The 25,079-nt window shown below is 41.8% G+C and overlaps 1 long non-coding RNA gene across 1 annotated transcript; it reads left to right on the forward strand.

The window, feature by feature from the left end:
* Window positions 1-5,973: 5,973 nt before the first annotated feature.
* Window positions 5,974-15,224, forward strand: LOC122557501. The gene is made up of 3 exons (XR_006313855.1): window positions 5,974-6,061; window positions 9,755-9,862; window positions 15,184-15,224. It is a non-coding gene; the product is annotated as an uncharacterized LOC122557501 (long non-coding RNA).
* Window positions 15,225-25,079: the final 9,855 nt, after the last annotated feature.

Genomic DNA, 25,079 nt, shown 5'->3' on the forward strand with positions numbered 1-25,079 from the left:
TCGAGCCTGTTTTGCTGTTCAACATCACCATGGTTGAGCTTCTACATCAGCTAAACCTTCCCACACTATACCTACATTCCTTAATTCCCTTGTATTCATAAAGATGTCATTCATTCATTTATATCTAAAAGCTCCACAAATCTTGAAGTGAAGACATTTTTCCACTTAATCTTCAACAGTCGGCATCTTATTCTGAGAATACATCCCTCAGTTATAGACTCTACAGCTAGGAAAATACCATTACTGCATTAAATTTCATTGCATTCCCTCAAAGCAAGTGTATCTGTTCTTTCATCAGCAAGAACATTATGACTGTATATCATACTGTAGGTGTGGCATCTTGAAAGCCTACATGATGGTACTAAGGTTCCTTTTCTCTTAGACTCCAATCATTTTTGTAATAAAACTGGGCTTTGTAAGTAGGTGTATTAAATAATAACAGGAAGTTATGCTAAATACTTACAAATTTCTAACCTTCAATTGGCACTGTACCCAGTTCTGGACATTAAACTTTAGGATATATTTTACGATCTTGAAGAGAGTATAAAGAATATTTACCAGGATGACAGCAGAAATGAATGTAGGCAGAAAAATTGGAAAAGCTGGGAATATTCTCCTTAGAACAGAGAGAGAAAGAGAAAAATTGATAGACGTGCAAATTGTGCAGGGCAATTGTTAAAGTAAATAAAGCAAACTATTTTCTGTGGCAGAACAATCTATACTGTCATTAATCGCTCCATCAAACTAAATGCTCAAGTCTTGAAGAGGAGGAAAGGGAAAATACAGTGCAAATGGAAAGGGTTAAGGGTGGAAGGAACATGATCTAGCTCGATCAGAGGGAGGATTACATGACATGGTTTCCCATCTGTCATTCTCTGTCTCATCTTGCCCCCACCCTACCCCACAATGTTACATCTGAATCATATTCTTGACACACTCACCCTCTTAACTTATAGCCACTCCTGTGTCCTCTCTCCCGTCTTCTGCTTTTCCCCTCTCCATGCATTCATTTTTTTGTTGTCCCCTCCTCTGGTATCCTACAATCCCCACAATTTCCTGTACCTTTCTCCTGCCTGTGAATAATCCTTTCCACTCCAATTCCAGTCTGTAAATGTGTGCCTACAATATCAGATGTACATGCATGACATTGGTGGCAGGACAAGAAGTGTTCCATGCCAGCAATCATGGAAAATGTTAACAGTCTTTTAGTATGAAAGACAACTGAGAAAAGGAAATGAGTTATAGTTATATAGTGCCTTTCATACATAATCTTTATGATTTCTCAAAGTTCTTCAATGCAGCAAAATACTGTCAATTCTGTAAAATACATAAATACAGTGACCAATTTGCAAAGTCCCAAATAAAGTGTTGAGGTGGTCAGTTAAAATTCCATTCTGTTTGAAATCAAACAGCTTTAACTTCTCAGAATGTAAGTTCTTCAAACCTGAAAGCATCTACGTTTCCCACCATTATTCTCTTTATGATCAATTATATCCTTCCTAAGACTGTTATGACCAGTTCCCAGGCAAGGTTTCCCAATTTATTACCTTTCCAGACAATTGCCAGAATCTCTATAGAGGAAGAATGAAACTGGCTCCCCTTCTTTAATGATCTTTATTCATCCCTGATTGGTCACAATAAAGGTAATTAAAAAGTGTATTCTCACTTGAAGATGTCTTTCTCCCAGGCCAAATTAATTTATGTTTTAAAAGGAGCATACTTAATCAGACTTTCTTGAGTTAATGTAAGAGTATATTTATTAATTATTAAATGTAAGAAGACGTGATAACACAACACACTGATTAAACATGAGAAGTGATTCCAAAAAATATATAAAAATTAAAAGATGGATCATTCATGAAGTGTATGTAATGAAAGGTTGAGGGTTGAGCAGTCAATTTCAAGATTTTTCACTTTGCAGGTTATCTAAAATTATTTTGTCTTGCTTCCTTTTGAACAGGCTTGCAGATTTGTTTCCAATACTCTGAATAACAGGATCCTTTCACCTGCAGTACAGTGATTAGATTAGATTACTTACAGTGTGGAAACAGGCCCTTCATGCCAACAAGTCCACGCTGACCTGCCAAAGCGCAACCCACCCAGACCCATTCCCCTACATCTACCCCTTCACCTAACACGATGGGCAATTTAGCATTGCCAATTCACCTGACCTGCACATTTTTGGACTATGGGAGGAAACCGAGCACCCGGAGGAAACCCACGCAGACACGGGGAGAATGTGCAAACTCCACACAGACAGTCACCTGAGACAGTAATTGAACCCGGGTCTCTGGCACTGTGAGGCAGCAATGCTAACCACTGTGCCACCGTGCCATCCACATGCCACCATGCCGCCCACTGCCAACGTGCCGCCCACAGTGGTGACTAGGCAATGTGATTTTCACAGCACACTAATGCTCAAATGCAAGCGAGTGCATGCACTTATTTTAGACCACTAGCCTTCACACTCCAGGGTTAAAATTAATTTTTAACCTCTTAAGCTCATCTTTAGCCTTATGTTTAACATCTTGACAGGGGAAACTACAAACATGTCTCTCATCTATACTGCTGCCTTTTCTCCTGTCATCTTCACAACTAGTCATGCAATTGCCCCTTTTATCATTCCATGATATCTTCAGGTGTGACTTCTCCTCTCTGAAGAGCCATCAAAACCATAATAATTTTGAAGCTGTACCTCCTCTCTTTTTTTAAAAAAAAGAATGTTATAATTAGAAGATCCATATGTCCAAAGATGATTTGATATTATGATCCAGCGCCATTACCCTGGACACAAAGAAGAATGTTCTTGGTGACAAATGATCAACACTTTAGCAAGAACCTTAACAATCTGTTTTGATTTCTAATATCTCTTTTCAATTTATCTATCCCTTTATCTTCCTTTACACTTCAGCTTAGCTTTATGCGAACAATGTCTTAAATTTATCAGCAATCTGCCCTAGAGCCCCTTCCCGATTAGCATGATATTTTACACGATAATTATTATCTTGGAGGATAGTAATAATCTTGTGGAATAGCAGCTTGGAGGTAAGAGTACAGAAATATGAAGGTGAATTTGGGAATATGAGGTGGATGCTCGTGACAAAGGTGAGAATGTAGGGACAGACAACTGGTAATGAACAATAGGATGGAAGAGGATAAGTGGGAAGATATTATTGGAGAATGATGATGCTAAGTTAGACAATGGAAATCTTAAATTTTCCTCCAAGCATTTTCATTCAGATTTTTAACCTGTATCCATCTTGCTACCACATTTCTTAACTGGTCACTGATTTAAGCAGCCATTGACTTTGTAAATATAAATGGGAACATTCCAATATTTAGCATTTCTGAATTTGTATATTTTGAATTTGATATTGTATTAAGACTTGAGAATGGTGGCTGTTGTGTTTATTACTGATTGCTTTACTTTAGCTTAAGTGACAACAAAGCATTTCTGTCTAAGAGAATTGTGGACCAATTACACATTGAAATTGGCCTATAAACTTACAGGTTAAAAGGCATTACTTAATTCCTGAGTCATAATAAACAAATACATAAACAAGCTGTCTAGAACCCAAATCTAATTAAGGTCTTGACTGGTTTTGATTGTTATTTACACATGCAGTTTCTTTCATCTGGTGTGTTCCTGCAAGAAGCCTGTCAAAATGGACAATGCCTAACTATATGACACGTTCCCTTTTTTTCTATTGGACTACTGGAAGAGCACTTCTTGTTATCTACTTCTCTCTTCTTGTCGTAACTTGCACCAGGACCTATGAGATTCATTCATTAAATAAGATTTTTCAGTATGTATTTATGATATATAGTAGGAGATTGGGAGAATTTTATAAAGATGCTCCAACATATTTTTAACTTGTAAAAGTAAACATTGAGAGTACTATAAAGCAACCTTAAGCCTGGTATGACAAAGTCAAATGAAGACTAGATCATTTTACACTATCCAAACAAGTTGTCTGAAGTCCATTCTCAGAGTATGCTGTTTCTTAATTGTACATTAATCATATTTAATTATATTAACTGCTGGGTATTAACTAATTCTACAGGTTAAGATGTGCATGAATATATTTTTAGAATTATTTCTGCACTGGATGTGAGCCTCACTAACTGTGGCAACATTTATTGCCCATTCCGAATTGCCCTTGGGAAGGTAGTGGTAAGCTGCCTTCTTGAATCACAACAGTTTATTTGGTGTATATACATTTACAATAATTTTAGGTACGGAGTTCCATTATTTTAGCCCAGAGACAAAGGACTTGGCCCTGGATTTCCAATCTGCAGCTCTGTAAATAAAATCTCAGTGTATAAATATCAGCACCTGTTCCTTCCTTCGTTCAACTAATTTTCTGAACATAATAGTGCGACTTGCCCATGTGTCTTTCCTCTCATTAGCCTTCCCAATTATTTTTGAAGTTCAATTCCCAAGCTAATGTTGGTTCATGCCAATTTAAATGTATTTTTTGTTTATGAGCCTTAAACTTATAGGAATTCAATTGAGCTTATTCTTTAGATTAGATTCCCTACAGTATGGAAACAGACCCTTCAGCCCCACAAGTCCACACTGACCCTCCAAAGAGTAAGCCACCCAGACCCATTTCCCGACCCTATATTTACCACTGACTAATGCACCTAATGCTATGGGCAATTTAGCATTGCCAATTCACCTGACCTGCACATCGTTGGACCATTGAGAAAACTAGAGCACCCAGAGGAAACCCATGCAGACACGGAGAGAATTGCAAACTCCACACAGACAGGCACCCAAGGCAGGAATTGAACCCATGTCCCTGGTGCTGTGAGGCAGCAGTGCTAACCACTAAACTCTCATGCCACACAGTGTTTACTTTAATAACCTTTTAACTTGTTGGAAAAGTTTAAATTTAATTTTTTTTCATAGAATGTGAAAGTCAATTACTAAACCAACACACTTTGCCCATCCCTACTGTCCTTGAGAAGCTGGTGGTGAGCTGTTGTCTTGAAATGTTGCAATCCATGTTGTGTAGGTACTATTGCAACGCTACTGGGAAGGGAGTTCCAGAATTTTGACCCAGTGACAATGAAGGAACAGTAATATTGTTCAAAGTCATGCTAGGAAATATTTTGAAGGTGGAAGTAATCTGAATCATCTATTGCCCTTATCCTTCTAGTTGGTAGTGGTCATGGGTTTGGAAGGTGTTGTTGAAGCAAGCTACGTGAACTGCTGCAGTCCATTTTGTACCTCATACACATAGCTACTGGTGTGCATCAGCAGTAAAGAAAGTGAATGTTAGGATGACAATCATAATTATATATCAAATTTTTTAGAATGACTTCTAGTTTGAGGAATTAAAGTATTAACTTAGATTAATTATTAACAGTGTTAACTATCACCTTGGAGAAATATATATTCATCAAATATTTCCTTGGCATAAACAGTTGAAAACAGAAACTAACTAGAGAAGAAATACTTGCAAAACAGAACATCGTGGTACGCCGTTCCCGGAACCAGCAATCTCTGCATGCGTATATGCAGAACACAAGAACCCATCTGTCGCGGGCTTTTTGTTATACACGTCATCCAGACTATAAAAACTGCTGTACCTGTTGTTCGGGGAGAGACGGCTTGGTCAAGTCCAGTGGTTAGGATCAGAATCATGTTGCCCCTCCCAAAAGCTTTGGATTTAATAAATTTGATTGACTTGCTCCTAAATTTGAGTTTTATTAATTTTACTACAACAAATTGGCGCTGCGAGCAGGGTTCTTTCACAGTCCTGGGTAGGGTGGCCACCTCCCGGAAGTTGGGGCAGGATATCGGACAAAAGTAGGTCAAACTACAGAAGCTGTTGATCTGGTAAGAGTGAATGAGACAGTGTCTGATGTGTGGCCTCTGAGTTGAGTCATACTCAGATGCCAGTGTGATTGTTCCTGACTGTGATAAAGGCCTAGATTAAATAAGCGGGATACGGGGAAATGATCACTCCCTGGAACAGGTATCACCAAACTCTGATAGGTACGATTCCGAGTGAGACGCGACCAGTGGGAAAACACGCAGCAGTCATGACCGGTGGGTAAATGCAATCGACTGACAGAGGAGCTGAGAGTTTAAACCTGTCAGTCTTATGGCAGGACAGGGAGATCAATGGAAACCCTCGGGGTCCCTCATTAACCAGCATATGATAGACAAATATTCACTCATTAGATAGATGAGAAAGAATGGGTGGGATCTGTCCTAGACCCTAGATCAACAGCGAAATTGGGTCATGGGTAAAAAGAAAGATAAGACCAAGAAAATAGTTGTCCTTTTGGTCCATCAATCGGCTGGCTTCATAGGTCAGACTTTGGAATCGACAAAGAAATGGACCGAGGAAAAACAAATGTTTCAATCCCAATTAAGGGAACTAGAAAAGAAAGTTCAGTTCCTGGAGGATAGTCAGTGCCACCTTATGATGCCCAGGAGGGCCCAGTCACACTGCCTGAACTGTCGGACGACCCTCCTGACGAAATTAATTTGGCCCCGGTAACTCACAGTGGGGAAGGACCTAATTCAAATACAAAGTATAAGTCGTTTACACCAGATCGGAGCTTCCTTAAGTCGCTTACATCCGTGCAGTAATAGCACCAAGGTTTGGGCTGAATTAGATACTATCTGGATGGGCCACCAATTACATTTAAGGGATATCCACCAATAGGTCTGGGCTGCATGCCCTCAGAACAAGTGGCATTAGCATCTGACGGCTCTGACATAGCTGATGCCACACAGCAACAAAATTAAGATTATAGGAGAGGCAGATGGACCCAGGGCACCCCTATTAAAGCAGATATACAAGATCAGCAGGAGTCCTTCGGCAGATTTAAGGCCAAAATCCAGTGTGTTCTGGGGAAACCGCCCACCAATTGGGCAAAAATAACGAACACCAAACAAGAGAAGGGGGAGGGCACCTCCGAATATGGGGAATGATTTTTAGGGTCTAACAAGAATGCTCAGGGATTCCCCGGACAGACTGCTCTGACCGAGCATTCATTCAACTTTCAAGGACAGGCTGTCTCCTGCGCACCGGGCAGTTTGAAAAATGGGGATCATCATTCTCCAAGACTATGACACCCTGCTAGAATGGGCAACAGGAGTTAAGGAGGTCACAGGAGGAAAACCCCCTGTGCATGTAATGCAGGAAAACCTAGGCGCCGTCACAAAGTCAAAATCCAGACCCAGATGTCACAATTGTGACAATACACGCCACTTTGTCTGGGCTTGTAGGGGGAGGAAACAGAACAACAGGAAGCCCACTTGTGTCTGTCAGTACCATGGTAAAAGGGGCCACTCTGAAGGCACTTGCTGGAAAAACCTGATGGAAGTTACTGTCTCACAATTGATTATACAGCCTTAAACAGGGTCATTCCCAAATTACACCCTATAGTCGCCAGTCCAGCCACAATCTTAAATGGGCTTTCCCCGACCCACAAAATCTTTACTGTACTAGATATTGCGAATGGATTCTGGTCTATCCCCCAAGTTTGCCAAAGTTGTCAAGCCCATACAACGATTGGGAAAATGGGGTAAACCTGCAACAGACCCCATTGACTGGGGACCAGAGCAAGACAACTCCTATACAAACTGAAAGCAGAGTTAATATTAGCACCGGGACTGGGATTACCAGATGCTAGTAAAGACTTCCACATTTACTGCAATGAAGAGGAAGGTTTTTTACTCAGCAGTAGCAACCCAGTTCCATGGCAATAATCTGCGACTTAGAGGGTACTATTCTCCTGCTGAGGGTCCCGTAGTGAACGGCTTGCTCAAATGTATAGCTATTAGACTGTGCTGTATGCGCTGTGAGGGTCAGTGAGCCTCTTGTGATGACAGGGAGTATAGTTGTGCATACCAAACACACCCTCAAAGAATGTTACATATGGGAAAATTATGCATGGTTTCCAACATGAGAAGGGCAAAATGGGAGGCTGTTCTTTTGGCACCAACCAAATCCATTACCATTATATGAGATACCCCGGAAAACCGAAAGGAAGGGATATTAGGCGATGGTGAACCACGTGTGTGTGGGAATGTGGACAATGAAGTAGAGGAAAGCGGGATAAAGGATGTACCCATGGAGGCACTAGATGAGACCCTGATTGTGAATAGCTTGCGGAAATGTGTAGACAGTTTGCCATGAACGGGATAGGCAGTAGTGAACGTGGAACCATGAGTTGTCCAAGCAGGGAGAATAGAGAGAGACCTGTCAGCCCAGGTGGTGGAGTTAGTGGCTTTCACCCAGGCCTTCACAGAGGCAACAGGGAAGAGGGTTAACATTTACCCTGATAGTAGACATGTGTTTGGAATTGTCCATGACTACATGACTGATTAGGGACAATGGGGGATTTGTCACAAGGGGCACCTCTGTCAGGCATGGGCAGATAATAAAGACCTTACTGGAGGCCAGCGAGCTCCCATCAGAGGCTGCAGTGTTGAAGGTCAAGGTCCACCAGGAGGAACCAGATAAACAGAATCCTGAGTGGCACATTTTTAAGGGGAACCAGGCTGCTGACAAAGCTGCTTATTCAGCCCTAGAGAAAAAGACATCCATCCTTTGTCTGCCACCTTTGCTGAGGATGGCCCTACCATAAGCATTACCCAACTGTACACTGATATGCCTGAGGGTGAATGTGCCAGGTGGAAGGCACGGGGGCCACCTCAGATGAGAAAGGTGTCTGGAGATTGAATGACAAGGTCCTGGCTCCCACATGCATCCAACATACTCTTATGCAATTACACCATGGCGTTTCCCACATTGCATGTGATGCTATGATAACCAGCATTGGGAATGAATGGTGGTGGAAGGGCATGGGCAGAGATGTCGCTCAATTCTATCACCGCTGTGTGACATGTGTCCAGCACAACCCAGGCACGCCCATTAAAATTAGAATGGGGCACCAGTCATGCCCAAAGGGATCCTGGGAGTATGTACAGATAGATTTTACGGGACTTCTTCCCAATCACATGGGAAGACATATTGCCTTGTGATTATTGACCAATTCACCAGGTGGGTTGAGGACTACCCTACCCAGAACAGCTCACTAACACTGTTGCAAGGATTTTAGCTGAGGAGATGATTCCCAGGTGGGGGATGCCATCCCAGATTGACTCCAAGCAGGGGACCAATTTTACTGAAAGTGGTAAAAACCATATGTCAGCTGATGAGCATTAACCAGAAATTTCACATACCCTACCATCCACAAAGTTGTGGCATGGTGGAGCGAATGAACAAAACTCTTAAAACCTCCCTTGCTAAGGTCATGCAGAACTCTGACAATACTGGACTGAGGTTCTGCCTGTTATACTCATGCCACTTCAGACCACCATAAGCCGGTCAATGATTTGACCCCTTATGAGTTGCTGACAGGTAGGGCAATGCAACTGCCCGAGTCCATCATCATGGGAGGTTCTGATGTTGGCCCTCTCCATGATAGAATACATCAATATGTGCTCGTACTAAGTGCCCAGCTGAAGGAGATGCAGAAAACAGTCAGAGGGAAACAGGAGGGGCAGGATGAACAGAGGCAATTAGAGGATTGTCTGGAGGTCCCATCAGCAGGTAGTAAGGCTATGGTTAAGACTCTACCTGCTAAATCTGGCTTCACCCTGAAGTGGATGACCCATGCAACTGCATTGACATGAGATGGAAGGGGTCTGGAAACCATTGGTCATGACTGAAGAAATATACAGACACCGGTAGATGATCCTCACCCTCTGCTTTCTTTTCAGATTGACTTCTCCTGAGGCCTGCTGATGTTGTTTGTGTGTGCATGGTTGTTGCAAACAGACCAAGTGCACAGGCGGGATAGCCTTTGGGCCATTGCATAACTCCATACGGTAAGCTCTGGGATGTTCCTGTTTATTTTTGCTTTTGCCGTTAGCCTCTGGGGAAGGAACTGTGCCGACCTAGGTACTGTTCACCGGAGTAGGCGCGGGTTACATGTTAATACTGACGTATACATGTTCTGTATGCACGCACAACAAAATAACGTCACTAAATGCTGGGTCTGTACTCGAATGATTATATTCCCCCGGGGTGGCTAGGATGACCACAAGGTGGATCTTGGAGCTCGTACCTTTTGCATGCCTTCATCATGTTCGTTTTATTGTCATCGCTTGTTGCATTGTTATGGCTGTCCATAACGCATGGTAAAGGTTGGACAGTGAGAATTATGCAGGGTAATAGCCTCCACATTGAACTACCTGGGTACCCCTTTCTGACCGCACTGATGATTACTGAATGTAAGTGATTTGTTCGTCACGCTCCCGCATGTCACGGACCATAAGGGAGACATGAAAACGGAAGCTAACTAAAGAAGAAATGCTTGCAGAACACAACAACGTTGTATGCCATTCACAGAACCAGTGATCTCTGTGTACACATGCAGAACACATTGGCGTGGTACGCCATTCCCAGAACCAGCGATGCTCAGAACAAAAGAAACCACCTTTTGCAGGCCTTTTGTTGCACACATCATCCAGACTACAAAAACTGCTATACCTGTTATTTGGAGAGAGACACCATGGTCAAGTCCCGTGGTTAGGATCAGAATCACGCTGCCCTTCCCAAAAGCTTTGGATTTAATACATTTGACTGACTTGCCTCTAAATTTGAGTTTTATTAAAGTTTGTGAGAAGATTTGTAGCTCGGGTGCTCGTTGCTGTGGTTCTGTTCGCCGAGCTGGAAGTTTTTGTTGCAAACGTTTCGTCCCCTGTCTAGGTGACATCCTCAGTGCTTGGGAGCCTCCTGTGAAGCGCTTCTGTGGTGTTTCCTCCAGCATTTATAGTGGCCTGTCCCTGCCACTTCCGGTTGTCAGTTTCAGCTGTCCACTGTAATCGTTAGCTGTCTTCCTGTTTGTCCTATATAGTGTTTTGTGCAGTCCTTGCATGGGATTTTCATTAGTTTTATTAATTTTACTGCAACACAATCATAGAGCCATAAAGTTCGGCACTCCAGAAAACAGGCTCTTCAGCCCATTGAATTTGTGCCAGACTTGGCTCTTATTGTGTGCACTTTGGCATTGCGAGTGCACATCTAAGTACTTCTTAAATGTCTTACCACCCTTATAAGCAGTGAGTTCTAGATTTCCACCACCTTCTGGATGAAAATCAATTCCTTCACATGCCCTCTAAACCTTCTGCTCCTTGTCTTAAATCCATGCCTCAGTCATTGATCACTGCACCAAGGGGAAAATTTCCTTCCTGTCTACCCTATTTGACTCTCATAATTTTATATGTTTCAATCGTGACCTCTTTCAATTGTTTCCCCTCCAAGGAAAACATACCACTCTATCAAATGTCTCTTCATAACTAAAACTCTCCAATCGAATTAGATTCTGGTACATTTCTGCTTGCCCCTCTTCACTACAAACTACCCACGATACTCTAGCCATGACGTAACAAATTTTTTAATGCAATTCCAGCATAATCTCCCTACTCTTACACTCCATGCCTCTACTAATAAAGCCAAGTATCCCATATGCCTTCTTAACCACCTTATCTACTTGCTTTGATACTTAATAGGCCAGTGTATATGTATAAGCCCTTCCTGAAGAAGGGCTTATGCCCGAAATGTCGATTCTCCTATTCCTTGGATGCTACCCGACCTGCTGCGCTTTTCAAGCAACACATTTTCAGTGTATATGTACACAAAGTTCCCTCTCATCCTTCCCAGGTTCCTAGCATTCATTGCGTATTCACTTCCCTTGTTTGTCCTGTCCAATTGCATCACCTCACACTTATCTGGATCGAATTTTAGGGTGGCACAGTGGCTCGGTGGTTAACTCTGTTGTCTCACAGCATCAGGTACCTGGGTTCGATTCCAGCCTTGGGTGACTGTCTGTATGGAGTTGGCACATTCTACCCGTGTGTGCGTGGGTTTCCTCTGGGTGCTCCGGTTTCCTCCCAAAGTCGTGGGTGTTTGGCAAATTGTCCAGAGTTCAGGGATGTGCAGATTAAGTGCATTAGTCAGAGGTAATGTAATAGGGTCGGGGAATGGATCTGTGTGGGATATTTTTCGGAGGGTTGGTGTGGACTTGCTGGGCCAAAAGGCCTGTATCCACACTGTAGGGATACTATGAATTCCGTTTGCCACCAACATGCCCCTAAAATCCAAGGTTATCTTTCTCACTATTTACCATTCTACCAATTTTGGTATGACCCCTGATTTTACTGATCAACCTTTCTACATTGAAGTCTAAATCATTTAGACTTCAGTAACAACTGCCACTGACAACAAGCTGTGCAAACTCATACCATCCTTATGAACCCACAGGCAACATAGCAAACATATTAACTTTTTACACAAGCTCTGCTGCCCTATATGTCAGATAGCCACCAACTGAATAGAATTTAGAAGAAATCTATACTTGAGATAGTATGACAGTTCTATTTGTGGGTGAACCAAACTCAAGTCTCTCTTATTGATGACTTTATAACTTCTTCATTTATTGAATAGTCAGAAATAATAGTCCTAAAATTACACTAATTTGCCCTAATTGTGCATGGATTCAAATTTATAAAGGATAATCTTGAAACATTTAAAGAACTTCACAGATGAAATAATCAAAGTGATCAATAAACTCAGTGATTTAAAAAAATTCACAAATAGATGTGCAATCAAATAGATGGTGGGTTTGGGACAGGAAGTGCCTAAATACAATCAATCCAAACAAACACTGTTGAGGAGAGTGCAGGATGTTTGACACAGACAATATCAGGCTAGTCAGTGGAAGGGACAGCACCAGGCAAAGAGATTTTTGTGTGATCAGGTAGAGCTTAAAAAATGAAAAGTCATTAAACATGCTTAACATTTCCATTTTTAGAGGAGCTTCCAGTGATCCCATTAAGGGCTGCAAGTGAGGTCATATTACATGAAATTCAAACAGGCAATGCCAAAGCACTGGATGACCAAAACTGCATCAGGATCCTAAGAATGCTATACTTTCATTGGCACCAGTCACTTGGGCAATCCACATGAAGGAAAACACCAAACTGGCAGAAATCTGGACCTTGTCTAGAATGAGTAGTAAGTGCACTGATATGCATCCAGTCCTGCTCCAAAATCACCCTTTTAATATGTGTCATTAAAAGTTAAATTACATTGAAAAGGTACACAGAAACAATTTCTGTAGAAGTTGCTGAATCTTACAGGGCACCCATACTTCAAAATATTGATTCCAATTGATATGTTTGTACATCTAAATAATGCATAGATTTTCTGCCGTGTTAATCTTTTTTCTGTAACATTTTTAGCACACTGTGAACTGTGAGGAGTGAATGACTGTAGTTACATATCTTTACTATATTCTTTGATGTTTCTTTGCATAATGCCCTATAATCTGCTTGAGGAACATTTGAACACCACATGGAAAACAAAATCTCACAACTACTGTGACTCATCACTACAAATAGAGCAGCGTAATTTATAGGCAGATAATTCACAGATATCCAGTATGAGTTTTCCAAACATCCATGAAAAACATATTTTTGTTCATTTTTACTTTCAGTCAGATAAATATTTCTGATTACCTTACCTATCAAGCTCAAAAACTTAGCAAGTCAGAAGCTGTGAGAATATTAGCGATTGGCAGTGTACACTGGAGTCTGAGGAACAGCAGTGATTCGACTCTTTTGGATACTAAAGTACATCAGCTTCCCAATATATCAGAAGTTTGGATACAGTGGATGCTGCAATGGCATCATAGGTTGGTGATTTTTGGCCAAAACATCATGATATTGAAAATGGTACACTCAGAAAATACTACAAGTTTCTATCAGTCTTGTAATGTCTCCAATTTAAAATGATTACTTTTGCATTCAAAGCCAGTTATGGACTCAGCTGACCATAGTGATTTCCTTTGGGCCTACAATTTCCCTCACCAAGAGTTCCACACTTCTGACTACAGTATTCTTTCTATCCCCAGTGTCTTCCCTTTCCTGCATCATTACTGCCCATGACTAAAGCATGCAATTGATTTCCTGTACCTTTCTGCCTTTCTACATCTTTATGATTCCCTCTTCCTTCTTTAGGATTCCCTTTAAAAACTCACCTATTTGATATTCTCATCACACTTCCTTTCTCAGTGGGATATTTGTCTTGTTTTTTGGACTTGCCTTGGGATTTTTTAACATTAAACTCACTCAATAAAAGTAAAGTTGTCACTGATTTTGCTCTGAAATATTAACCTGATAGAAATCCCATTGTCAATTTATTTTGAGCCAGTGCTTGCGGAAGATACTGGACGTGGAATCATATAGGAGAATAAGTGATGTGGGCTATGGCATGATTTTTGAAAAAATTGGGCAAGAGATCTGGCAAGGCCTATATCGCTTTTGGCTGATTTGAGGAATCGATTCCTCATGCCCGAAGGGCTCATGCCCGAAACGTCGATTCTCCTGCTCCTTGGATGCTGCCTGATCTGCTGCGCTTTTCCAGCAACACATTTTCAACTCTGATCTCCAGCATCTGCAGTCCTCACTTTCTCCTCCTATATCGCTTTTGGGAACATATTGCTCCACCCTTGATGCCACAACTCACCTTATTAATATGCAGCTTGACGTTTTGCCAAATGCACCAAAGATGCTAAACATTGAAAAGTCTAGGCATGGAAGTCAGAGACTTCAGGTCACCACTTGTTCCAAAGAACCTCCATGATGGTCATCAGGCACCAACGTTCAAGACAAAGTCCTCTGTCAATACTTCCCCATTCAGCAAGACTTCTAAGACCCTCAAAGCCAGCTGATAATAACCCTTCCTGATGAAGTGTTTTGGCCCAAAGCATTGACTTTCCAGCTCCTCGGATGCTGTCTAACTTGCTGTGTTCTTCCAGCTTCACATATATTGACTCTGAATTTCAGAACCTGCAGTCTTTACTGTCTCCTGATAATTTCCCTTTATCTGCAGTCTGTGCAGGACAGTCCAGGTGCATAACAGGCTTTTACAGATGACACAGGGATAAGGGGCCCTTTCTTCAGCAGATATCTGATGAGTGGCGAGTTATTCCAAGAACAGCATGTGGTAAGATGGGAATAGAATTGGAAATGAGAGATGCTGCAGAGATGTGGTTAATGAGACATGTTTACTACATGTTTACCCACCTTGTACATGGCAGATACTCATGTGACTCAGCCAACGTTGTCTATCTTATACATTGCAGGCAAGGATGCCCTGAGGTTTGGTACATTGGGGAAACCGAGCAAAGGCTACGACAACGGATGAATGGGCACCGCACAACAATCCACAGACGGGAGGGTTCCCTCCCAGTTGGGGAACACTTCAGTGGTCCAGGATATTCAGCCTTGGACCTTCGGGTGAACATCCTCCAAGATGGACTTCGGGACAGCCAGCAGAGGAAAGTGGCCGAGCAGAGGCTGATATCTAAGTTTGGTACCCATAGGGAGGAGAAAGTGAGGTCTGCAGATGCTGGAGATCAAAGTTGAAACTTTATTGCTGGAACAGCACAGCAGGTCAGGCAGCATCCAGGGAACAGGAGATTCGACGTTTCGGGCACAGGCCCTTCCTGAAGAATGAGCAGAGAGTGTTCAGCAGGAGAAGATAAAAGGTAGGGAGGAGGGACTTGGAGGAGGGGAGTTGGAAATGTCTTCTTCTTGACCTCTCCGCCTCCATCCTACTCCCACCTATCACCCTCACCTTGACCTCTTTCCACCTATCACATTTCCAACGCCCCTCCTCCAAGTCCCTCCTCCCTACCTTTTATCTTCTCCTGCTGAACACTCTCTGCTCATTCCTGAAGAAGGGCCTGTGCCCGAAACGTCGAATCTCCTGTTCCCTGGATGCTGCCTGACCTGCTGTGCTGTTCCAGCAATAAAGTTTCAACTTTGATATCCAAATGAATCCAACAAGAACTGGACCAAGCATATGTGGTACTCATAATCTTCTTCATCGCAACTTTAAAAAAAAGGTTTTGTGATTTACACATGAAAGAAGTGAAACTATCACTGTATTCTAACAGATGAAAGGCTTAACAGACAATCAATTTTTCAATGTACAATTTCAGTTACATCACACTGTAAATTTTTGCTATAAATCTGTGTTACGATTGAGCCCTCCACTATCACCTGATGAAGGAGCGTCGCTCCGAAAGCTAGTGTGCTTCCAATTAAACCTGTTGGACTATAACCTGGTGTTGTGTGATTTTTAACTGTTTACTAAAATACAGTCATAAATCTGACTGCGTCTCGTGGCATGAATTCCTCTAAAACTCACAATATAACTCAACCCCAAAAGTATTTAAAATGGCAATTTGCCAGATATACCACAAGACGCCAATTCTTGTGAAGCCAGAATAATGTGTTTGATTGGGAGACCAGTAAAAACTACTGCTCAGATTTTATTTTTATTAACTCTATCATGATTCTGTTTTTCCAGGTGATTGGTTAAGGAGTACTACAAGTTTACCAACCTTCACCTAAAAACCATACAGACAGCTGAAGTGAAGGGGTGGCACGGTGGCTCAGTGGTTAGTACCGCTGCCTCACAGCACCAGGGTCTCAGGTTCAATTCCAGCCTCAGGCGGAATTTGCACATTCTCCCTGTGTCTGTGTGGGTTTCCTCCAACAGTCCAAAGATGTGCAGGTTAGGTGAATAGTGTTAGGTTCATTTGTCAGAGGGAAATGGGTCTGGGTGGTTTACTCTTCGGAGTGTCGGTGTGGACTGGTTTGGCCAAAGGGCCTGTTTCCACACTATAGGAATCTAATCTCTCTAATCAATAGTGGATGGGGTGGCAATCAAGCACCTAACTTTGTCCTGGATGGTAATGAGCTCCTCAATGTTGTTGAGGGCGGCACGATGGCTCAGTGGTTAGCACTGCTGTCTCACAGCGCCAGGGACCCGGGTTCAATTCCTGCCTTGGGCAAATGTCTGTGTGGAGTTTGTACATTCTCCTTGTGTCTGCATGGGTTTCCTCTGGGTGCTTCTTCCCACAGTCCAAAGATGTGCAGGTTAGGTGAATTGGCCATGCTAAATTGCCCATAGTGTTAGGTGGATTAGTCAAGGGTAAATGTAGGGGAATGGGTCTGGGCGGGTTGCTCTTCGGAGGGTCAGTGTGGACTTGTTGAGCCGAAGGGCCTGTTTCCACACTGTAGGTAATCTAATCTAACCTAATGATTGCAGCAGGCTTTCATTAAAATAGGGCTTGCCTGAACTCTAGTTTAACCAGTTGCTAAGATTTAGTTTTGCAATGATTAAGCTTTATTTTGGTTATTATTCTTCTGTATGGAGACTTTGCTATTTTTTACTCAGGTGGAACACCGTTTTGAGAAATATGTTCTCACAAATAGCTTTTACCATTCTAAGTACTTGTGTATTAAAGGCTAGAAGCTTCTGCAAGATTGAGGGTAGCATTGTTAACTCACCTGGGTGTCATAAACCAAAGGAATCCTTCATGCCTTCTGTCTGAATTGATTGTCTTCAAACTTTGCATTAGCCAGAATCCCATCTCAAACTAAATCAAATTACTGTGGACTAAGTTGAGCCCTGATCCCAGAGAGACAACAGCACTATTTTGCTATGCTACTCTCCATGTGGTGTTCATATTCAACATCTCTTTTCCATAATATATTATATTTTAGTGTTAAGAATAAATAAGAAATGAACCAGCTCGATTAATGTGAAATGTGTTACGGATAAATCCACTCTTTAAAAATTGACTTCTGAAATGTAATCCTTCCTGGATTCTAATTTTCCTTCCCTTCTCTTTGATGCATGATAAAAATGGTCCTATTTTAAAAATGGAAGTGAAAGGAACTTGGTTTCTAATGTAAGTCGTCACCATGGCTATTATGGACAATTTACAATATGCAACAAGGGAGGTGAATATTCAATTTTATTCTCTTAAATTTAGTCTGAACAAATTGCTTTTTGAATTTGCTTTATCCTATCCTTATTCACTTCTGTTTGCTCATTATAACTAATTCATGTCTGTGACTCGTGGGGCTAAATCTTTTTTTTTCTGGTTAAATTTCAGTTTCATCAGGTTTCATGGAGGGTTTCCCTCAGTGAGCCCAAGCAAGATCACTTATCGAATTTTACCAAATTCGCTTCATTATCAACCAACCCTCTATCTCTGCCATTTGTCAGACCTATTCTAGCTCCAACTACCACTCACTTTTCGAGAACAATTCATCACTGACAGATTATCCCAGAGTTGATTGGCATCTGTTGGTCCGGAACTGCCCTGCATGGCTTCTGACATTTGACCTGGACATGGCAGAGAAAGGGAAATTGCTGCCTCACTTTGCAGACAGGAACTCGAAAGTTCTGGAGGATGGGGTGGTGCAGAGGCAGGATGTCTCTTCTTTGTACACCAATGGAGGAAATCACAACACCAGACCATTCTGGCCTGTCCTAAGGCTGTCACTCAGGTCAGAGCTGTCTCAGCTGTGTGGAGTAAGGCCCAAAGTCAATAACATTCTCCACTCTGCCAGTGTAGGTGCCACTGTCTTCTCTCTGATGCCTCACATTTACTCATTTTTGTTACTGTAACCACCTCCCACCCAGGGTGATGTTTTATTACTCTTGTTATTGGCTACAACATTTTTCTGCACTTTTTTTTCTGTAACATACCCCAACTCCTGACAGTATTAACCTTGCATGCCCTACTCAATCAACTGGACACCTCACCATTTGTACCAAAAGTAACAGCTGTGGCACCAACTTCTATCTCCCTTCGTGCCAGTCTCTCTAAAATTCCAGGAGGAAAACAGTCCCCAGTTTAGCAGAAAGACTGGCCTTCAGTTCCTCACGTCTTATGAGGGAAAGCTCCTGCCTCTGACCCATCCCCAGGTGACTGACCACATCCAGGTATCTGGAGTGGTCTTGGAGTAACCTTTGAATTCCTCTGTCAGGACTGTTTGACTGAAGGCTAGCTCCCTTGATTTGACAGATGACTTCTGACAAGCATGACAAGATCCCCTGGCTTGTGTTTGCGCTAAGTAGCACAGCAAGGCAGCAATACTGGAAATTTGATATATTTTGCTGGAGGGCAAGATGCAAAAGACAAAACTAGAGAAATCAGGGATGCAGTGAACAACAAAGTAGATTCAAAGTAAGCAAACGTCAACCGAGCAAGCAAAAGGCCAGAGATGTAGTGTGGTCCAGTGTGTGTGTACCTGAGTGCAAAGTGGCCTTTCAGCAAAGGCCATATGAGATCCTCAGCTTTTTAAAGGGATAAAAAGAGGTATTTGCGATTGTACCTCAATGCACATCAAGTACAGAAACATGCTTTAAGGAGATTGGAGATATAACACTAGGTCTTTAGAGGCTAGCACATGGTTGGATGCCAATGTCTGTGGATGTGGATATTTGTGGCTGGTACCCTGAGATGTTGATACTTTATTAGATTAGATTAGATTACTTACAGTGTGGAAACAGGCCCTTCGGCCCAACAAGTCCACACCGACCCGCCGAAGCGTAACCCACCCATACCCCTACATTTACCCCTTTACCTAACACTACGGGCAATTTAGCATGGCCAATTCACCTGACCCTGCACATCTTTTGGACTGTGGGAGGAAACCGGAGCCCCCGGAGGAAACCCACGCAGACACGGGGAGAACGTGCAAACTCCACACAGTCAGTCGCCTGAGTCGGGAATTGAACCCGGGTCTCTGGCGCTGCGAGGCAGCAGTGCTAACCACTGTGCCACCGTGCCACCCACATGGTAGCCAACATGGAGGTGTTTTGTGTGAACAGTGAGCTGCTGTCACTCTGACTTCCATGTCGAGAATTCGTGGCAAGTACCTTGCTCAGCAAGAATGGAAAGATAGAAAGCTGCATATTAAAAAATTAGATGTCTGATTAATAAAGGTCATTAAAACAAGAAATAATCCCTGTAAATAGGCAGTTAGCTGCTGCCCAGTCAATGTCTCACCTCAACACCCTGGATCTGCATAAAAGATACAGCAGGTTGCTTTCTATATAGAGATAGGTCTCACTAGATTTCTTGTATGATGATTCCATCATATTTCTTATCATTGCCCACGTCATCCAGACTCCCATAAGATTCCACCCATTTGCATTCCACACAATTAAAAGCCAGTAAAAGAAATATAGCTTACAAGAGTGTTGGCACTGTCAGTACTAAGTAATTGAAGTGTGCTTCAATATTGTTGAGCCAGAACAATTCCTAATGATGTTATACATTGAATGACTAGGATTTGTAACACTTTCGTTATCTGATTGGACTGTACATTAAATCTGCATTATAATCTCACATTTGGGTGGCACGGTGGCACAGTGGATAGCACTACTGCCTCACAGTGCCAGAGACCCGGGTTCAATTCCCGCCTCAGGCGACTCTCTGTGTGGAGTTTGCACATTCTCCCCATGTCTTTGTGGGTTTTCTCCGGGTGCTCCGGTTTCCTCCCACAATCCAAAAATGTGCAGGTTAGGTGAATTGGCCATGCTAAATTGCCCATAGTGTTAGGTGAAGGGGTAAATGTCAGGGAATGGGTCTGGGTGGGTTGCGCTTTGGCGGGTCGGTGTAGACTTGTTGGGCCGAAGGGCCTAACTCCACACTGTAAGTAATCTAATCTAATTACAATACCTTGCCTCTAATTTATAGGGTCAATTAAGTGACTTTTTACAGTAATATAACAGATGTATGGTGAGGAAAACCTAATTGATAGAGCAAGCCATGTATTAGTTTGTTTGTAGAGTGAAATTTCACTTTTCTGCATATATTGAGCTGAATTTCTTGCATCAATTTCATGTATTAGTTTTATTAATGACCCAGGTTTAATACAAAAATATTTAAATTAATGGAAAAAATTCATCACTGTTAGTTTAAGTTTTTTCTTTTAGTCTTGTCTAACTATTGGGAACGTGACTAAAAGAAACTCTTGAGAGAAGGAAGCCCTTAAGGTTGCCTTTGTTGCTTCTATCTTTTAGAAACCCAGTTATCAGTTCTATTCAATATTTTACCATATTACTGATATTTTTATTAATCATAGAATCTCTGCAGTGTAAAATGAAGTCATTCAGCCCATCACATCTATTTGACTCACCAAAGTAACATCTCACTATGTACCATTCACCAGCCTTCTCCCGGTAAACCTGCGCATATTTCTTTTTCAAATATTTTTTCCTTTTCAAGGACCGCTTCTCTCTGATGGGGACAGCAGTCCATCACAAAATGTTACCGAAGTTGCTTATCCCTGGAATAATTCTTATAAAACTATTCTACACCCTCTCTAATGCCTTCACAACTTCTCTATGAATGAAGCCAAGCAAGTGTTTCAGAAAGATTTATCACAGATAACTTGCTTTTGCTCTATTTCTTTCCCTTTAAAAAGCTCAAGATTCCAATATGCTATTTTAACTGCTTCCTTAACTTACCTTGAAACAATTTGACCACATATCTCCAGGTATGTTGCTCCATCTCCATTTGAAATGTGCCCTTCTTTTAATTGCCCTTCCTCATTCACATCTCTCTTTTTTAAAACTCATCTATACATTCACCATTCTGCCAGCCTGTGTCACTTTGAAATACAGCACTTTGCTCCTCAGTTCATGATATTTCCAAGTTTTGTGACATCTGTAAATTGGAAATCTAGTCTTGTACATGAAATCCAAGTAATTAACATGCATCAAGAAAATCAGTGTTCCAAATACTGACCCTAGGAGAATACCAATAGAAACTTTACTTCAGTTCAAAAGCAGCCTTTCTTTGCTGTTTTCTGCCCATCAGCCAAATTTGTATCCATTCTGCCATTGACTCTTTTATCTTAAGGACTTCAATAGTAAACCTATAATGTTGAAATCTAACAAATGCGTTTTGCAAATCCATATGAATATATCAAACACATTTTCTTCTATAACCCATGAAAAACTTCAATCAAATTAGTTAAATATGATTTGACATTAAAAGTTCTGTGTTGGTTTTCCTTAATTAATCCCACTTGCCCAAGTGACTGTAAGTTTTGTCCCAGATTAATAACTCTAAAAGCTTTTCCACCACAGAGGTTCAACTGACTAGCCTGCAGTTATTAGGTTTATTAAATTGTCTTTTTTACAGAAAACAATGGTGGACATATTTTTTGTTAAGTTTGTTTTAGATCAAACATTTAATATTTTATGTTTGAGATGTCATAAAACAACCAGAACAACACCATATATAGACATCTTAGCACATCTACCTAGCCCTGTTCAAGGAAAAGAGCCTCGGGACAAAACTTCGTGCACTGAAGTGTTTCATTTGAAGCCAATTTACAACATACAAAAGTTTACTGTTAATGAATCACAGAGTCATAAAACAGAATTCATGGCTTCTCACCCAAAAAAGCATGTTTTGTGGCATTACGTCCGCATGCAAGGGTTGAGGCTAGTCTACAAGGAGTCCCCATCTGTCATCTATATCAAAATCAGGTTATTTTCATTTGATGTTCATGGAGCAGTAGGCAGCTTTACTGGATTGCTCAGCTAGAAAATGGCAGAGACCATAAGTAATCCAACCTTCACAGGTGGGGTTAAACTTAGCTTTGAGCACAGGGACCATAGGACAGCGTGCACAATATGAGTGAGGAAAATGCAGTTGGTGTCAATCCCTTACAGAGGGCAGAGATCAAGATGCTGGGCTTTGGGTGCTCTGTTCAAGGAGGCTCATTCTGTAACATCAAAGACAGATACAATTCCAATTGTCAGAACTCCCTGAGATATTTTTAATTTCAGGCAGCTAATGGAGGGATCAAAGCAGTGCATGTGCTCTATTACTATCCAGGGATTTGAGCAGATGAGCTGTACTGTCAAGAAAGTGGCCACTCTCATGAAAAATCAGATGCAATACTGTTCTGAGTGGGAGTGGGAGCAGCACGAGGAAATATGCAGAACAAGTGAAACTCTGTACCATTGAATGTTCAGTGATCAGTTGTGTCCCAACCAGTGGCCTCGTTCAGCACTGAAGGATGTCCTGAAAGAGTTCAAGCACGAAAGAGGCTGATGAGGGGTCATCCCTTGGAAGATTCTAATGTCATCCTTTGCCTCCTCAGCCCCTTCAACTCAGGAACCATCTCTACTCTGAGGCTCCATGACAGAGGCTGCCCCTCCAAAACTACAGATACAGCAGCTGGTTGAAGAGCTCATTAATATTCAGCTTCCTCATCAAATGCACCAAATAAGCTGGACATCCAGAATTCTCAACATGGAAACCAGGGAGGGTGCTTGGCAGATTGTGTTTACTGCCTGCTCCAAAGGACTTCCATGTTAAACAGCAAAAGCTCAAAGCTACACACACCCCACACGCACATTGACATCGACGTGAGCCAACCCCAAAGAACACACATGCCACATCTCCAATGCACCCAAAGTTCATTTCTGCTCTTCAGTGCTGCACCCCAAGCTGCACTGGCAACTATCATTGTAATGTTGCAGCAAGAGCTCTGTGTGTTCAAGGACACTCACCTAGTTCATGGACTGGACTAAGAAGAGGCCACTTTGGGCTGTTTGCTTGTTGTCATAGAACACATTGGATACTCACAGCATATCTGTATTGCCTTCCTTTTCCTATCTATGCTCAGCAATAAGGGGTCAGGATTGAATGACAGGAACTTATCATCAGTGCTGACAATTTCTGTCTTATTGTGGATGGTTATCCTTCTAAAATGAGGGAAGACCAGATGTTATGCGAGGATAAAATTAGGTATTAGGTTTGTTGTTGGGATGAGGCAGGTAGTTAATGGGTGAGCTTCGTAAGATGTGGCAAGGAATTGTGTTAAGTCGTGTGGCAAGGTCCCCTCCAACAATTTGATGCAACTTGCACTTCATCTTCAGACCTGTGTTTTGTGGGTGATAGATTCTTTTCTGAGGTACCATTGATAATTCAGTATAATGCCAATCCCATCTATGAACAGCCTTAAAAAAATCATTCCAAGAAAGAGGAGAATAATTCACTTTGTATTAAGATTAGCCCCCAAATCGATTCCAATATTATTCTGAGAGTCTACTTTGGGTTAAATTTAAATTTAAAATGATATTGGAAACTGAAAAAAAATCATATTCACAGGATATATTCATTAGTGTGGAGGGAGCAAGGTTTGCAATCACAAGCTCAGCCTAATCCTGGTCTCACTGCTAACCCACCTACACGTAAATCAAGCAGAAGAAAATGCATGGTGTGCCAATTATTCCGCAACATCAGGAAAAACAAAATGTTAAAGTAGAGAGATTAAGCAATTACTTTAGGTTTTTTGTTCAAATGTCTCTAAAATATTCTTAATCGACCCACATCCTTTAAACAAACTGATTGTACCTTTTATTGAGCACTTTCACCTGTGAAATTTAAATGCTAATTAATTGGGAAGTCACCTCCTAATGGGGAGGTGGTACTCGAGATGACTCAATGGACAGAATCTTCCAAGCTTGCCTGGAGTGAGTAGAAAGGCGTGAGGAGTACTTAACTGGTGGGAGGCCAGAACTCAGATTCCCAATAGTGCATTAAGTATTAGTATTATATTGGCAGAACGATGCTTGCAGGGCAGCATTCCCAACAATCAAGAACCTCTTTCACAATCATTAGCATCCCATAAATATTCATTAACACTGTAGCCCGCTGGAATTATATTCATGCTTACAACTGTGTTTGCACAAGAGACAAAATTGTATTGACAAACCCAGCTACTTACTTTGAGGGTAGACTTCATTCTGGAAGCTGTGGTAAATACACACTTCTTCAGTAGCCTGGGGTCCTTCATGACAGCTCTTGCAAGTTATGTCTTTGCACATAATATGTAAGAGGTGCAGCTGCACGGGTCATCTAGTTCTTGAGAATCCTTATTAATAATGGGTTTTGCTTAGTCACTTGGTGTAGTAGAAGGATCCTGGGGAATGGAAGCAAGTAACTGGGAAGGACAGAGGAGAGTAACAGTGATAGGAGCAAGCAAACCAAGGTTAAGAAGGAGCTGCATACTCCGAGTCAGGAACTGAATGAGATAATGATGTGTGCTGGTGAGGGTGAAGAAACAGATGAATTAAATAAACAGCAATCTTAAATTAAAGCTGGCTATGAGGAGCTAAAAGGGTGTGCACTCACAGGGAAGA

This window comes from Chiloscyllium plagiosum, chromosome 15 (assembly GCF_004010195.1).
Source record: "Chiloscyllium plagiosum isolate BGI_BamShark_2017 chromosome 15, ASM401019v2, whole genome shotgun sequence".
NCBI classification, from domain to species: Eukaryota; Metazoa; Chordata; class Chondrichthyes; order Orectolobiformes; family Hemiscylliidae; genus Chiloscyllium; species Chiloscyllium plagiosum.